The following is a 12,974-nucleotide window of genomic DNA, read 5'->3' on the forward strand; positions in this document are numbered from 1 at the left end:
ATATGTGTATATATGTATGTATGTATATATATATATATATATATATATATACATATATATATGTATATGTATATATATATATATATATATATATATATATATATATATATATATATATATATATATATATATATATATATATATATATAGACCACTAAGAATGTAAATGAGACATCATATGCCCATTCCTATTTCCTTTTTTGTATTTTTTTGGTATTCTTTCTGATCCATTGTATATATGAAGATTCACTGTATATAGCTGAATACACCTTCCCTACTCTGCACCTTCTTGTATGAGCCGATGTGACGAGTGAATTTCTCCATTGTGAGATCAATAAAGACTATCTTATCTTATCTTATTTGCTGATACATCGAAAATCCACAAACCAATAAGTAGAAATCCAAGTATCCTGAATCCAAATGTAAAAAATTCAAACGTCCAGGAATGACAAAGTAGAAAGACACACTGTTTTCCTTCAGGAATTTAGGGTGTATCTCACAATGAGTCAAATCATGACCGGACGGGTCCCCCTTCCGTTGCCTACCTGTCAAAAAAAAAATTATCAATAATATTGAGAGACCAGCTTACCAGATCCATGTTTTTCAGAGTTCGGTTGATATGAAGAAAGTGCTCAGAAAAACAAGACATAGCAAAGCAGGAGAGGGGGGGGTGGTGAAAGCTGGAGAGGAGAGAAAAAACACGACCGACCTCGAAGAGAGACAGAACAGAACTCTGGTGTTGGATCCAGTTTTTAACGTTTAGCACCTTCCCCCAAAACGATGGGAATTAAACATCACAATCAACCCAGCAATCCCTTCACGAACTGTATTTGTTATGAAACAAAATGTGTCAGAGCAGCATGTTCATAATGTGTATTTTCTACCAGGCATCATCAGCATAGCGCTAAAGTCACCCAGATGGAGATGATTGTTGTAAATCTGGACAGTAGCTGGTTTGCTGCTGTGAAGGAAAAAATGTCAGCCTGAACAGGAGCTACTGGGAAATAACTGCAGCAGGAAGACCAGACAGAGAGGAGGAAGGTAAGATGTGGTCAGCCGCCCAGCTGAGGTAGAGGAGGATGATGAAGGGGCAGTCATCCAGCAGGGGGTTTGGTGATTCTAATGATCCTAATGAGGCAGTTAGTGAAGACAGACCTGGGTTTTTATAGCAGACTGTGGTGGATGTCAGTAGATCTGCTTTGACTCTGTGGCTCCAACCATCTTCTAAGGTGGAACAGAAGCTGATCTACAGAGATTAGGGAAGCCCACCAGGAGGACCTGCTGATGGTGCCTGGACCCTCCACCTTCCAGGTCTGTCCGTTCACCGCCTTAGTGGTGGGACAACAGGAGAACCCCCCCCAGCTGCTGTTAGACTTTAGCTCCATCACTGCTGCCAGCAACCACAGTAGGCTGTTATCATGCTGGCTGTTGTTTGTCTTGTGAATAGTCTGTTTTTGTCTGTAAATATATTAACACATTTTACACTTACATTAAATTAACAAATTTAAAACATAACAAATTAGTTATGTTTTAAATTTGGTCTTTGCTGCTGGTGAACCTGAATTTTCCCCTCTGTGGGTCAATAAAGGAGCACTCTAATCTATTATATTCCATTCTACTCCATCTTACTTTTTGCTATCCTATTTTACTCTATTATAGTGTATTCTATTCTATTCTGTTTTACTTTATTCTATTCTACTCATATTATATTCTACTCTATTGTATTGTACTCTGTATTGTATTCTATTGTATTCTGCTCTATTCTAATATCTGTTCTATTTCACTCTATTCTATTTTGTTCTACTCTATTCTATTCCATTCTACTTTATTCTATTTTGTTCTATTCTACTCTATTATATTCCATTCTACTCTATTTTATTCCTTGCTATCCTATCCTATTCTACTCTATTGTATTGTACTCTCTGTTGTATTCTATTCTGCTCTATTCTAATATCTGTTCTATTCCACTCTATTCTATTCTATTATACTCTATTCTGTTCTGTTCTATTTTACTCTATCCCAATCCATATGTACACATTTACACATATGCTTCAGACTGCTGAACTGCTGAAGCCACAAATGGACTCTGTACCACATTCGTATATTGCACGGTTTTAATAATACTCACCTGTACACTGTGAATCGCACACTGTCTATTTCCCTGCATTGTTTACATTGTTTACATTTCAATTGTTTACATAAATCACTGCTGCACCTTATCCTGAAATCTTCTGCAATTTACTGTGAGTTTTCAAGCTGTATGCAAATGAAATGTCATTCTGTACGCACTCTGTGCATACAGAATGACAAATAAAGCTGTCTAAATCTCAGTCTTCTGTTCTACTCTATTCTGTTCTGGCCTTCTGTTGACGTCCAGCAGAGGGCGCCAGCAGTCTAGTCTCCAGACTACACCAGATGGTCAAAGTGTTTTTCACAACAAGCAGATGTTCAGTGAGGGAAATGTTCCTGGTTCTTCTGTAACTGATAAAAAAAACTAAAACTTTTTCTCCATTTTAGAGAAACTTGTTTGTTTTGCATCATAACAAAAACAGAAGAACAAGAAGGACGATGCAGAGGAACAGGAGGAGGAGCTGAGTAAGAGCTTGTAGCAGCTAGAACAGCATCCATTCACATGGAGTCATGCTGATGGAGCCAGGGGCCTCCTTTCTCAGGGGCCCCTGCCACTGAATCCATAAACACATCAGAGATTTGCTGCAGAGAGAAGGCAGAAACTCAGAGTTCCCTGAACACATCACAGCTAGCTCCTCCTTCAGTCTGTTTGTTGGATACAGGTGATTTTTTTCATTTGTTTAGAGAAATGTTTGCTGATCTCAGCAGAAAAGAACTGAATAGATTTTATTTGGAATTATATTTGTCTAACCTGAGTTTAATGAAATAAAGATATATAATCTGAATGAATTTATGTTAGGACTAAATCACTGACAGCAATTAGCAAAGAGCTCAACGTGTTTTAGGTTTTCCACATCAGAGTGTGAGCTTTTAGTCAGGGGCGATTCTAGGATCTGACCTTTAGGGGTGCTCAGCCCCCAGTGGTGAGAAGGTGATTCCTGGCATGAACAGGCTTTCCATGTTTAGTCCAGATGTAAGATTCTTAGAGTCACATTTTTGAGCTAAAGCTCATCAAACAAGCTACAATACAGGCCCATCCAAAAGCAGTGATGAACAGATTGAAATGTTTTCACTTGATAAAACCTTGTACATCTGTAAAACCTGCATGATGGCAATAGTTAGACTAGCTATATTGATAAAAGTGAGTAATCATTTCCATAAAGACACAAAACTAGGGTTAGGGCACTGATGCACAGTGTTTGTCAGCTGGCTGAAAAAAAGGCTGCTTTTACTACAACTTCCTAATTGTTGTATTGCTTTGCTTACAAGAGAGACACATTTTGCAGTTTGGATATATACCCAGTTGTGGAGAAGCATGCATATATATATATATATATATATATATATATATATATATATATATATATATATATATATATATTATGGCGGTCTCATGACCAGTCCATGTCTTCTGTCAAGCAAATTGCTAATAAGGTAATAAATCTCTACACATATCCTTTATTTACATACTGAATTATTATTTTTTCAAACTCAGATTAAGAGAAAGTTTCCTTATTAGGAAAAAGTTCAGATTTAACTTTTCAGACAGGCATTCTGAATCCACGCATGCATCTACCGAGCGCTTCAAAGGAGGCGCCACTAAATCTTAGCTCAGCACCCCTAAAAATGGCCTAAATACGCCACTGCTGTTAGATCAAACAATCTGAGTAATTTACACAAATGTTTCATTTTGCAAAGGACCTGAGGTGTTTCTGGTCTGTATGTGAAGTTTTTCTGGGGGGGAAATAAGAGCTGTTTTCTGAAGTCTGCTGCCAAAAATGGGAAGAAAAGTCCCAGAAATCCAGAAAAACGTGGAACATGCAGGAGGCCTTCTGGTCTTTGTCTCCCTCTACTGGTCCAGACGCCTAACTGCAGTTTACCTTCAGCATGTCTGTGTCAGAGCAGGTGCAGAGGCCCCAGGCAGACATGAGCCGCTAATAATGACCAACAATGACAGGATGTAAAGAAGAAACTAAAACAATCTGGGCTTTCTACACTTATAGACCCGTGAATAAAGTGAAAGCAGCAGGATTCAGCACCACACCTTCAGCGGTGGAGTTACGTAACGCCCTCACTGGCTGGTGACCCCTGACCTCCGGCGCACACATGGAGGAACGAACAGAGGATGACATAAGAAGTGTTAATCCTCCTGATCCTGCGCTGACGGATCACAATCGGCCTGGAAATCCTCGGCACGCAGCTGCCGCCCTCTCAGACACATTGTTCCCTGCGGCGGACCTCCAGGGCGGGAGGCGTTCAGGTGGACCAGCGGTTCTGCAGGGGCCCGTGTCCCAGTGGACAGAAGGACCTGTTGTCTCACAGAAACTAGGTCCTCTGTCAGGCCGGCGGACCCGTCGCTCCGTGGCACCGCTGCATTGTTCCCAGACGCTGCCTGCAGACCGCCGCTGCGCTCCATCCTCTGTGGAAGCCCAGATCTCTGCTGAAGGTTTGCCCTCGTGGTACCGGAGGCTCCGGTGATCAGATCGGGTCACGGTTCTCTGGGTCTTTCAGAAGTGTTCTTTGGACTCTGGCTGCTGTTTCAGGCCCATCCGGGTCGTTTCTGGATTTAAATGGGACACAAACTCTTTGATCCACTGTACATAGGAAGGTACACTGTATAGAACTGATGCACCTTCTCCTGACTACTGAGCCGATGTGACGAGTGAATTTCTCCAATGTGAGATCAATAAAGACTATCTGAACCAGAACCAGAGGACCAGCTGGGGTCTCTGATAGGACTGGTTCCTCCCTGGACGCCTCAGTAGAACCAGAACTGCACCAAACCCCCCCCCCCCCCCCCGATGATGTCATTTTGACCCAGTTAAAATCCACGTTCCTCTTCGTGACTACATGATGTTTAGTGATGCAGAGAAATGTTCTGTGGCTGGGCTCTGGTTCTGCTGCAGATTCTTATAACTGAGTTGTTCCTTTGCCCTGTCGCCATGTGCTTGCTCCTCCTGAGCAGGCTGGGTGGTCCTCCATCTCTCCATCTCCGGTCCTCTAGGTTCTTCTTAGGATCTCAGCTGTTCCTCAGATCTTCTGGACTGAGATGTTTCTCCAGGTTTCTGCTGCAGCCTCTTCTCCAGGGGGGGGGGGGGGGGGGGGTTAGTGCTCTGACTGCTCCAGTGACCACGCCCACCACTGGTGTCTCCACCTGCCAGCCTCTCTAGTTCCTCCCTGAGCTCTTGGTGTTCCTCCAGTTAATCCTTCTTCCTGATGTTTCCATCCTGGTGGCCACGTCCATCACCACGGTTGTCCTCTGCTGCCGTTGAGTCTGTCTGTATCTGGACGTCCCACAGGATCTTCTGTGGTTCTCCACCACCTGGAGGTGACTCCCATGCTGACCTGGGGGTCTCCAGGTATTGTGAGCAGATGTTTCTGTCCACTGTTCCAGCTCCTTGGTCATGGAGGTCCATCTATTCCTTCCCTGCTAGAATCCTACACCCTGCTGTGAGACGCTGGATGGTTTCTGGGTTAGCTCAGTTAGTGTCTGACTCCCATGTGGGACATCAGGGTTTAAATCATCTACGTGCTTATAAGGTCATCCAGTGGTGGTCCTGAAGACCATGAAGGCTGACATGAGAACTTTACCTCCACCGTTTCACCTTTTTAGAGAGCATCAAACTCAACAGAAGACCAGCTGTAAATGAAATTAAATATAATTATTGTTACTGTTTTAATTAAATAAAATAAGAGCCGTGTTTTAGGTTACATGGTGACTCTGGGAGATGATGAAGGAGGTTTTCAGTGATGAAGGACGTTCTTCCTGGACGCGTCACACTCTGCAGACTTCAGGAAAATCTTCATCTTCATCTTCATCTCTCCTCAGAGTAACATCAGGACCTCCAGGCTGACCTTCTGTCGTCTGAGGCAGGGAGACCCATCAGGACTCTGGTCTGCTCGGCTTTAACCGCGTCACCTTCATGTTTTCCTCCCGCTGAGTTTACCTGAGGCTGAAACTGCACTGCAGGTCCTGTAACCACGGTAACGTCCAGCATGGCGGGGCGTGGCCTCTTGGCGGCTCTGTGTTCCAGCCTGTGCGCCTTTCTGGCTCCGCCTGCCAAGAATGCGGCTTTCTGCTGAGATTAATTATGAGCATGTTGTCCAGATCGGATGAAATCTGACATGACATGTGCGTTAATCACATTACAGCAGGTCTGATGGTCAGATGGACCGCTAAACCCTGATCTGACCACCACCACGGCTGATCTGAGCTGCAGCAGGCCCGGTTCCTGCAGGCCCGGTTCCTGCAGAAGAAGACTGATGTGATCCGTCGTTCTAACATCATGGTTAAAGCTAAACCGTAACGGTAAAAACGGTTTCTGCACCAGCGCCTGGAACCGGTTCCTGTCCAGGAGAACCGGTTCCTGTCCAGGAGAACCGGTTCCTCTCCAGGAGAACCGACCTCCATCTCTTCACCTCCATCATCCTTCCTCTCTGACAGAAAACGTTTAATCAATAAATCAATTAAAAAAACGTTCTACTGTCTGCAGCTCTAAATATTCTCTCTCACACAGAACGATGACGCCTACAGGGAAAAACTGGATTATCTCGTTAAGATCTGCTGAAAATCCTCTCAGTAACTCCTGAAATCGTCTGAAATGAAGTTAAATAATATTTAAAGAGTTTTTATCCCTCAAACACTAAAACTGTAAACCTCCTTTACTGATCATCATGTGGAACATCAGAACCCAGCAGAACCCGTTAGACAAGACGACCAGCCAGAACCCCTCTGACCCACCTGGTTCTGACCCAGTGTCTGGTTCTGACCTGTCTGGTTCTGACCCGCCTGGTTCTGACCCAGTGTCTGGTTCTGACCTGCCTGGTTCTGACCCGTCTGGTTCTGACCCGTCTGGTTCTGACCTGCCTGGTTCTGACCCGTCTGGTTCTGACCCGCCTGGTTCTGACCCAGTGTCTGGTTCTGACCTGTCTGGTTCTGACCCGCCTGGTTCTGACCCGTCTGGTTCTGACCCGTCTGGTTCTGACCCGTCTGGTTCTGACCTGCCTGGTTCTGACCCAGTGTCTGGTTCTGACCTGCCTGGTTCTGACCCAGTGTCTGGTTCTGACCTGCCTGGTTCTGACCTGTCTGGTTCTGACCTGCCTGGTTCTGACCCAGTGTCTGGTTCTGACCTGCCTGGTTCTGACCTGTCTGGTTCTGACCTGCCTGGTTCTGACCCAGTGTCTGGTTCTGACCTGCCTGGTTCTGACCCGTCTGGTTCTGACCCGTCTGGTTCTGACCCGTCTGGTTCTGACCCAGTGTCTGGTTCTGACCTGCCTGGTTCTGACCTGCCTGGTTCTGACCTGCCTGGTTCTGACCCAGTGTCTGGTTCTGACCTGCCTGGTTCTGACCCGTCTGGTTCTGACCCGTCTGGTTCTGACCCGTCTGGTTCTGACCCAGTGTCTGGTTCTGACCTGCCTGGTTCTGACCTGTCTGGTTCTGACCTGCCTGGTTCTGACCCAGTGTCTGGTTCTGACCTGCCTGGTTCTGACCCGCCTGGTTCTGACCCGTCTCCAGCTCTCTCCTCCAGCTGCAGGTCTCCACGGCGACCAGCGGCTGAAGGTTCATCCATTAAACATGAGGCTCTAAAAATAAAGGAGGCGTCTTTGATCTGAGCCACAAAGGCTCATCTTCATCATCTTCATCATCTTCATCCTCTGTACTTCATCTTCATCCTCTTCATCCTCTGTACTTCATCATTATCCTCTTCATCATCTGTACCTCATCTTCATCCTCTTCATCCTCTGTACTTCATCTTCATCCTCTTCTTCCTCTGTACTTCATCTTCATCCTCTTCTTCCTCTGTACTTCATCTTCATCCTCTGTACTTCATCATCATTATCTTCGTCCCCTGTACATCATCATCTTCATCCTCTTCTTCCTCTGTACTTCATCTTCGTCCTCTGTACTTCATCATCATCATCATCTTCATCCTCTTCCTCCTCTGTACTCCAGGCCAGCTCCACCTCTGACCAAAGGACTCACCTCACACGTGAACTTCTGCCTGTTCTTGTTTCCTGCAGCTCGGATGTCGTATTTAGGAGTCAGCTTCTTCTTCCCACACCAGGCGTACAGGAAGTTCTTGATGTCCGCCATGGTCGCCCGCCAGGAAGGGATGTGTCCTCCTCCTCAAACCCGACCTTAAAGGGAGATAAACCCTTTCAAACAAAGTGGCAGTAATTAGTTTTATCTGTTTTTTTATTGATGTTAGGGGTTCATCCTCGTCGTTCAGGTCCAAACTGACATTGGGACAGGTTCTGGTCCATTTTAGCCTCATTTTTAGAGTCTACAATGCAATAGATCATTTGGTGCAGATGTTTCCACTAGGGATGTCAAAATCGATGTCTTGCTCTAATCGTTGCTAAAATAGTTATCATGTAAACATCCTAAACGGCGTCTAAAATGACCCGTTTGCTCCAATTGTGGCTTTTCTTCGGACCACAGCGCTCCAACAACTGAGACTGCTTCCTGCAGCCGCTCAGCTCACCAACAAGCTGCTGCTGGAGGTTTAAACTCGGACATCGTCTCGAGTTCAGGCGGAAAAACACGAGAGAATCTTTATGCAAACAAAAAGTTGTTTCAGGAACGGTTCCTGTGAGGCAGGCGGACAGGAAGAAATAAAATAAGGGACGATAAAAGCTACTTGCTGGAAGCTACATGCTAGAAGCTACATGTTACAAGCTACGTGCTAGAAGCCATGTGCTACAAGCTACATACTACAAGCTACTTGCTAGAAGCTATGTGCTAGAAGCCACATGCTAGAAGCTACGTGCTAGAAGCTACGTGCTAGAAGCTACGTGCTAGAAGCTACGTGCTAGAAGCTACATGCTACAAGCTACTTGCTGGAAGCTACGTGCTAGAAGCTACGTGCTACAAGCTACATGCTACAACCTACATGCTACAACCTACTTGCTAGAAGCTACATGCTAGAAGCTACGTGCTAGAAGCTACGTGCTAGAAGCTAGGTGCGAGAAGCTACATGCTCAGGGCTCTTAACTCTCATGCATTGACCTTGTGACACACGCATTTCCCTGACTTCACACGCCACACATGGCATTTCTCACGCATAATAAAGCCCTTCTGGGCTGCGGATGATCTGTTCACAGCTCTGTCCCTCCAGAGTTCAATCTAATCCCGCCTTCTGTTGAGCAGCTTCAGCTTCTTTCACAGTTTATTTCTGCTGCAGTTCATGTTAACAGAGCAGCAGGAAGAGTGATCAGAGTCATGATTTTTTGGTCTTAACCAGCGGTGAAAGTGGGAAGCAGGAGGCAGGGCGTGGGGGCTCTCAGTTGAAGCTTTCATTCAGAACCAGTCATGGATCAGAAAACAGTTCTGCTAACAAGATACAGTCTAAAACGCCACTTAGTCTGTTTATATGTTTGTTTTTTATTAATTCAGCTTTTTTTTAACTACATGCTCCGTGTTTCTGTGCCATAACATTTTAAGGAACATCAGGGGCTGCAGCTCAGACCCATTATTCCTTGTCTCCCCTCTAAAGGAGCCCTTTTCAGTCTTCATTTATGCATTTTCCCCACTGTTTATCCAGCAGCTGGATCAGCGTAAAGATGCAGCGTGAACCCCTGCATGCTTTAAATGTTGCAGCTGAGGGGAAAATGTTGGACCGTATAGGCTTGATGAAACTCTGCCTCATTCACAATGAGACCAACATGGATAGAATAATGATAATCTGTATAATTGCCTGGATGTGAATCTGATCATTCATATTGTGCCTTTTATGATCAACTACAATATTTTCTTATCAAAGTTAGGAAAGAAAGATTTCTCTTCCAGGGTCCAGTAGGCCACGCCCCCCGAAATTAACATAATCTCACTCTTACTTTTGATAAGAGTTGAGAGGTCTGTACATGCTGCAAGCTACATGCTAAAGGCTACATGCTAAAGGCCACATGCTGCAAGCTACATGCTGCAAAACTAAACAGAAACATTTACCTAAACTTGAAAATTAAAACACTGAAATGATGAAAGATTACAGATATAAAAAAGCAACTTTTACTTAATTTAATTAGCAGGTCACTGTCCACCAGTTCTAGCCCAGAAAACCACAGGACTGGGTCCCGATCTACTTGGACTGGGTTATCCAGCAGAAGTCTAGGAGGACTTCAGTTGGTTGGAAAATTATTTATGTTTTCAGTATTATTATTAATTATTATTTATTTTTATCTGATTTCTGGCTGACTGGAGCTGACCACATAAAGATTGGTCCAACAGGCCCTGATGTTTGCCACAGATGGTGTCCAATAAGTCCAGCTGTTATATTCAGCTTCCTCAGAGATTCTTGGTTGGATCATCTTCTTCACATCCCTGATGATTTATAGACATTCGGCACCGAACTGGACCCAGGAACATACTGACTGGTGAGGAGAGGACGACTCGGAGCTGATAGCTCAGCTACTGTTGTTCAACCCCGTCAGTTTTACCTTTATTAACTGTAAATCAGACTCTCTAAACCAGAGGTCACGGATTAGCGGACCACGGTCCGGATCCGGACCCAGCTGCTACCTAATCCGGACCCAACCTCATTTAAAAAATGTATATATTACTGCATGTTGTCCAACGACAGTGTCTAACTCAAGTTCTCCGTCGCTGCGACGGATTTCCGTCATTTGGAAATTGAGCACAAAAAATTCCGTCTAGACTTTTTATTCAAGGTTTTAAACACAAGCTACTCTTAACCAATCAAACCTGGCAGAGCCGGGACATTAGCCAATCAGAATGAGAGCAGGGCGGGTCTTTCCAAAGCGGACATTGCCAGTCTGAGGTTTATCGGTGTTCATCATTTTAACCTTTGGGAGAGAATTTTAAACTGGCCACAGATGGTATGAATGAAAGTAGCGGTGGTCAAAGGTTTTCTTTGGATTTATGCGAACCAGCAGGTCAGAAAGTTCAGCAGCTGACAACAACTTCCCTCGGTAAGCGTCAATCTGCTCCTGCAGTTAATTAATGAATTATTTCCACCTGTGGCCAAGTCGTCTGTCAGCGTTTATTCCCTCGCTGATAAACGCGGCTACCAACCAGGGATCTCCTCTTGATTCGCTATTATGTTTTATTTAAACACAAAGAAGAGTAACGCGCTAGCTCAGGCTAATTTATGACCCTTGAAGAACAAGAGTCGGACTGTGAAACAATGTGCCTCATTTGACTGGGTTCGATTCGGAAAAAGTAAAAAAAAAAAAACCAAAAAAAAAAAAAACCTGCGCTGTTCTGAAACAAAGAAGGCAGAGCTGCATCGGCTGTCGGTATGCAGCAGTGATCACCTGATGAGCAGCTGCGCTCCAGGACAATAAATAAAATGACAAGGATTTTGATGCTTACAGATTGTTAAGAAAACTACATCAAAAAGATAAAACAAATAAACTGCAGCTACAACATGGACTGGAGAACGGGTTCTACCTGGGTGAGGCCAGAGAAAGGAAATTCTCAGAGAGTTTTTTTATGAAGTTAAAGTGGAGCGCGGACACAGGGTTCATCCTGGACAGGTCTCCAGTCACTGGGCTAAAATATAAACATTTTATTAAACTTCAAAAAAGGTAAATTGTGCCTTTTTATAAACTGTAATGATTAATTGGTGAACAATAACGGGCAAAGCAGAGACTAAATTATTGTCATGTGCAATCTGTGTCAAATTAAAATGTATTATATCATGATAACGTTGGTGATGTGTCCTGCATTTCCAAGGCTGTGTTTGCCTTGTATGATCATAAAATTGGTTTATATTGAATGTGACAGGGAACCAGTGGAGTTGATGTGTGATGTGTTGATGTGTTAAGGAGATCATGATGAAGCTGCTGTCCTCTGAATCAGCTGCAGTTTATGGAGGGTTTCTGGAGGACAGGGAGGAAAGGGAGCTGGGATTGTAAAGTGGACTGTGGACCAGTTTGTCAACAGTGTGAAGGAAGAACTTGATGCTGCAGAGATGAAAGTAACCCAGATGATGATGTGGATGTGGAAAGTGATGGAGAGGCTGTCCAGGATGACGCAAAGGCTTCAAAGCTGAAAGGTGGCAGAGATACAGGAATTTTCAATGGATATTTTAAAAGTATCAGATTTAGTTGACTTTGCAGACTAAGTAAGTGAGCCAACTAATGCGTCCACGCCCCGGGAATATATGGGCTGGCGAGAAAATGTTTTCAGTCAAACATTATTTTTACTTCAACCCCTGTGCTAACTTCACTTGTTAATATGGCAAAGCCCTCCAGAGCGTTCCCAAACATATCCGCTTGCTCATACATACGGAGAAAATAGCTGATTTAAAGGCGCAGAACGAATGAGCACCTCCATATGAGGTTGGCTTTGTTGCCAATCAAACCCAGGTGTAAAATCCTTGCAGGGCAGCCTAAAGCTCACTTCTACCATTAAGCCATAAAAAAGAAATTAAAAAAAGTTCAGTTGTTTTATAAAAGATGTGAAAGTCAAGAAATTGTCTATATACCAAACTGTGAAAGATTGCGGTTCTCTATTTCAAAAAGCACTTTGGATTTTAAAATAGAAAAAGTTCTAGTTTTATTTTAATTGATTTGAATTGAATTATGTTATTTTTTTGTTTAAAAAGTCAATGTAAAAGGTGGATGCATAAACATTTTATTTCAGTGTTAAATACTGTTTAAAGTAACGGATTGTAATAAAAAGTGTGTCCGGACCTTTACTGGTTGTTAATTTCCTTATTCGGACCCCGCTGATTTTTAATTAGTGACCCCTGCTTTAAACATTCTTTATAAACTTCATTATCGCAGAGAGCTGCTTTCTAATTGACTTAAACTATAATAATATATAAACATTACACTTAGCAGCCTGCAGAAGTTAAGCTAGCTCTAAATGCTAAGCTAAC

Source organism: Fundulus heteroclitus, unplaced genomic scaffold, assembly GCF_011125445.2.
Source record: "Fundulus heteroclitus isolate FHET01 unplaced genomic scaffold, MU-UCD_Fhet_4.1 scaffold_56, whole genome shotgun sequence".
Lineage (NCBI taxonomy): Eukaryota > Metazoa > Chordata > Actinopteri > Cyprinodontiformes > Fundulidae > Fundulus > Fundulus heteroclitus.